Here is a 5,944-nt window from a genome sequence, read left to right as displayed (position 1 = left end):
ATGCTCCGAAATTTCTCGACATTAAGTTCCTGGAACATAACACGAAACTTTCTTTGCCATATCTTCACAGAATACATATTGAGAATACGAATCACATCTCAGCACTAAGAAAATAAATACTATAAGTTCCAAAAACGAAACTGGTGGCTCACTATTTTACTTGTGTTAATTCTTGTAATAGCATTAACAATATTTCTAATGATTCGATCATGCAGAGAAAGAGTGAAATCAAAAACACTATTTGATGATATCATAAATCAATTAACTGGTCGGAACGGGGACGTTCCGAATTTAAGAGAGGGAAGAGTTAATGCCGCTGACACTTAATGTCACAAATACTTAATTAAGCTAAGGTTGCAGCGTCTGCACCGTAATTCAGATCATGCTAAATAGCATGCAGATGCTACTACAATAATCATTGCCCCTACCTGTTGCAGATACAACGTGCATCACAGACGATCGTACTTCTCGTGGGAAACTACATGAGCAACAGTTCCTGTTGATGCTGTACATTTTATTATTAAGTTAGACAACAAGAATCAATGTAAGATTTCCTTTCAGAACGGTTCTTTACCAAACTTAAAAATAAATAGTTCGGAGTAATCCGAAAAGTAAGAAATAGTGAACGACTCATTAATTGGCACCCAACGTAAAAAGGATTTAAATTTGCAAAAAAAAATCTAAATAACCAAAAGTGGAATATATTAAAATAATCTAAATAACCACAAAACAAATATTAAAGTTTTACTTTAAGGTTTAAACATAATAATTTTCAAATTAAAGTGACTGATAACATAATAAACTAACTGAAAAAAGTTTTTCAAGCCGAAGTTTTTTTGTGAGACATTCAATAATAAAAATAAAAAACGTTGTCAAAATATTAAAAAGAAATTCTTTAATTGTAAATTCTGTTCATTTCTTTTAAAATTATTCTTAATTTATACTAAGTAATTTTTCAAAAAATACTAAAAAGAAATCCTTTTCTTGTAAGCAAATAAACAACCTTTCTGTGTAAATCAATAAAATAAAAAAAAAACTTTTTGTAATTGTCTTTTGTCCTTTTAAAAATAATAATAATTACAAATTGTAACGACACTTTCTTGGGGTCGTTTCGTTTTGCTGGGTTATCCTCAGCCTATATTGCCTGTAAATTATATCAACCACAGTAGACGTACTACAGCCAATCGTAATGATACAATTACAAGTCCCCATCTGAACAAAAATGCGCGTCTTAAATACTCAACCAACCGAGCTTTTTCGTAGTGTATCATTTTATTTACAGCTGATCTCACGCAAGTCTTGTTTACTTTGCCGTTCTGCTTGTGCACTTTACGTCTCTTTGAGCTTCTCTTGCGGCGAATATTTTTAGCAGTTCTTGTTTTCTATTCTGCTGTTTTGTTTTGATTATTGCAAAATGTGATTAAAAATGCATTCGGTGCTTCTTTTGTGATTTTTTTAATTTAGTTTAATGAATATTAATTTAATAAATATAAAAATTAATTCAAAAAAACAAAATAGAAATATAATTCATAAATAAATCAGGTAAGTGTATGATTCATTTAATTAACTATATTTTCAAATTTTTATTTCAACGTAATTGCAGATCACTTGGTTATGTTGTGGGTGCATGCTGCAACAACAGGGACGGCAAATATTTATCAAAATACCAAGCGACCACATGCTAGCACAAGATCTGTGAATGGCATTAATAATATAGTAGAGAAATGCCGGATAAATATTTTAAGTAAAGTAACAACTTTTTTCATACTTCCAGTACTTGAAAGCTTCAATAAAATCATAGGATACGATTACCTTAAAGAAGTAGCGGCAACTATTGTCGCAAAAAACAATACACTTCTCCATAAAACAAGAAAAGAACAAATACATGAACAAACGATATCTGATTAGTATCCTATACCGGATGCAACAGTGATATTGTCCAATCTAAGACATTCGAAGTTTTACACGACTCTTAACCTCAAGTCTGGGTGTCACTAGATAGTTTTAGACGAAAAAGATAGGCATAAAATAGCCTTCAGCGTAAATAATGGTAAGTATTAGTTATCCGGATATTATCGGAGATTTGTAAGGAATTACGCGGCAATAGCAAAGCCACTGACTGCATACCTCTGAGAAGAAAATGTCATATTGGAATCAAACAATCAAAAAATACTAAAATAAATTTAAATATGAATGCAGTAAAAGCATTTAATAAATTAAAGCAAATATTAGCTTCAGAGGATGAACTTCTACAGCATCCAGACTACGATAAAGCCTTCGAGCTTACCCCTGATGCATCATCAGTTGCTTTAGGTGCAGTATTGTCCCAAGAGGGTAGACCAATAACAATGGTCTTTAGAACCCTAAGTAAGTGTGAAGAAAACTACGCTACAAATGAACGCGAACTACTAGCAATTGTTTGGGCTTTACAAACATTACGTCACTACTTATATGGTGTTGGAAACCTAAAAATCTTTACAGCTCATCAACCCCTCACATTTTCAATATCTGATAAGAATCCTAATTCAAAAATTAAAAGGTGGCGTGCATTTATAGATGAATTTTCCCAAAATTCTTCTATAAACCAGGGAAAGAAAACAAAGTAGCAGATGCCTTATCTATCAATATATTAATAATTTGACTTTAAACGGAAATACAGTCCACAGTGAAGAATCCTCATCTGATATAATTAAAACAGTAAACACCCCTGTAAACCAATTTAAAAATCGACTAATTTTGTCCCATTACAATTCAAATAATAAAACACTAAAATCCTATTAAAGAGATTTGTACGCCACACAATAAATTTTAAAATTTTAACAGAATTTCTGTTAAATACAATCAAAGATAAAATAAACATAAATGTAATAAATGGTCTACACTGCGATCGAACAACTTTGGCAACAATTCAAAATATGTTGAAAAGGGAATATCCAGGTGATAAATTTATTCACACTGAGAAACTTGTCATCGATTTGACTAATAGGGAGGATCAAATGGAGACAGCAACAACGGAGCACAACAGATGTCTCCACGAAAATCGTAAGCAAATAATGGAAGAATACTACTTCTCAAAAATGAAAACGATTCTCAAAACTATTATCGCAAATTGCAAGATATGCCATGAAAAGAAGTACCAAAAAAAACTACCAAACGAGTTATTGGTGAAACTCCAATACCAAATTATCCCAAAGAAATACTCCATATAGATATTTTAATAATAAATAAGTCGTACTTTTTAACAAGTATCGATAAACAGACAAAATTTGCAATAGTTACACCGATAGTGTCAAGAACAACATCGAATATTAAATTAGATCTGTTACAAATTTTAAATAAATATAAAAAAACCAGGCTTTTCGTTTCGGATAACGAAAAAGTATTCCGATCGAATGCATTATCCACTTTTTTACGTGATCATTTCGAAATCACGCAATTTTCCTACCAACACTCCATAGCGAAAGCAACAGCCAAGTTGAACGATCACATTCAACGTTATTGGAAATTGCTAGATGTTGTAAGGCTCAGCAGCAAATAGCTGATATAATCGAGCTCATACTACTAGCCACTATTAAATACAATAACACCGTACATTCTGTAACAGATTCTAAACCGGTTGATTTGCTTGACTCTAAAGATAGTAAAACAATTTCAAAAGTTAAAGAAAAAATTATAGAATCTCAAGAAAAACTACTAAGGAGAGCTAATAGAGATATACATCGTACAATCTATGTATAAACCGGGAGACGTAGTCTATATAAAAAGAAATAAACGATTAGGTAACAAGTTTAATAAAATTTTTGAGGAAGGGACTGTCGAATGAGACCTAGGCACTGCTGTCCTAATCAATAGCAGAAAAATTCATAAAAATAATATGCAATGATTATTTTCTTTTGTTTTTTTTATTAGGCTATGTTACTACTATTTTGTAAATTTGCAACATCAAGGATTATAAACTACACACCAGCACATTTCATAACGGTCACCCATGAAAACGCCGCAATATATGAAAACTATTTTTACCTGGTACACTCAACCAACTTATCAGAATATGAAGAAATGGTTATGGACAACACAAATTCCTTTTATCACGACGTCTACAGTAGAAATATCCTGGTAAAGCAAACACAGGAAATTCAACGAATCATAAAGACATTGTGGACCACACGTCGATTTGCAAGATCGATCGACTTTATTGGATCAGCGGTAAAATTCGTAGCAGGAACCCCGGATCATGACGATTTCCAATTGTTATTAACCAAACAAAATATGCTTATAGAAAATAATAATAGACAGACAAACATTAACTATGTAATACAGAACCAAATTAGCGAACTCACAAACAGAATAAATGACTTAAAGTCAGCAAAAAATTCTGATAATTTTATCTCGAAAGAGGAAGAAATTCTAAAACAATATATTATAAATAGAAATAATTATGTTATCAATCATTTAGATAATTTAGCTCTTTCCGTGGTCTTGGCAAAAAGTAATATAAATTATCCACTTATCTCAGATAATGTTGAAATAAATGATCTGATTAACTCTGAAAATGTACCACTTAGTTCAAATAACATCTTAAGTGTATCCAAAGTAAAGGTTTTACAAAATAATGAAATCCTTTTATATGTAATAAAAATTCCTAGAATAGATAAATATTGTAATTGAAGACGTTCATAAATTTAATATATCGGGTACATTCCTGATAACATTCAAAAACGAAATTACCATAAACGGAACAAAATACAAAGTCACAGAAAACATAATTAATTTCAAACCTCATGCTCCGAAATTTCTCGACATTAAGTTCCTGGAACATAACACGAAACTTTCTTTGCCATATCTTCACAGAATACATATTGAGAATACGAATCACATCTCAGCACTAAGAAAATAAATACTATAAGTTCCAAAAACGAAACTGGTGGCTCACTATTTTACTTGTGTTAATTCTTGTAATAGCATTAACAATATTTCTAATGGTTCGATCATGCAGAGAAAGAGTGAAATCAAAAACACTATTTGATGATATCATAAATCAATTAACTGGTCGGAACGGGGACGTTCCGAATTTAAGAGAGGGAAGAGTTAATGCCGCTGACACTTAATGTCACAAATACTTAATTAAGCTAAGGTTGCAGCGTCTGCAACGTAATTCAGATCATGCTAAATAGCATGCAGATGCTACTACAATAATCATTGCCCCTACCTGTTGCAGATACAACGTGCATCACAGACGATCGTACTTCTCGTGGGAAACTACATGAGCAACAGTTCCTGTTGATGCTGTACATTTTATTATTAAGTTAGACAACAAGAATCAATGTAAGATTTCCTTTCAGAACAGTTCTTTACCAAACTTAAAAATAAATAGTTCGGAGTAATCCGAAAAGTAAGAAATAGTGAACGACTCATTAATTGGCACCCAACGTAAAAAGGATTTAAATTTGCAAAAAAAAATCTAAATAACCAAAAGTGGAATATATTAAAATAATCTAAATAACCACAAAACAAATATTAAAGTTCTACTTTAAGGTTTAAACATAATAATTTTCAAATTAAAGTGACTGATAACATAATAAACTAACTGAAAAAAGTTTTTCAAGCCGAAGTTTTTTTGTGAGACATTCAATAATAAAAATAAAAAACGTCGTCAAAATACTAAAAAGAAATTCTTTAATTGTAAATTCTGTTCATTTCTTTTAAAATTATTCTTAATTTATACTAAGTAATTTATCAAAAAATACTAAAAAGAAATCCTTTTCTTGTAAGCAAATAAACAACCTTTCTGTGTAAATCAATAAAATAAAAAAAAAACTTTTTGTAATTGTCTTTTGTCCTTTTAAAAATAATAATAATTACAAATTGTAACGACACTTTCTTGGGGTCGTTTCGTTTTGCTGGGGTATCCTCAGCCTATCCAGAATCGTCACAATAAATTTCT

This window comes from Teleopsis dalmanni, chromosome 1 (assembly GCF_002237135.1).
Source record: "Teleopsis dalmanni isolate 2A chromosome 1, ASM223713v2, whole genome shotgun sequence".
Taxonomy (NCBI): Eukaryota; Metazoa; Arthropoda; class Insecta; order Diptera; family Diopsidae; genus Teleopsis; species Teleopsis dalmanni.
This window is presented reverse-complemented; position numbering follows the sequence as displayed.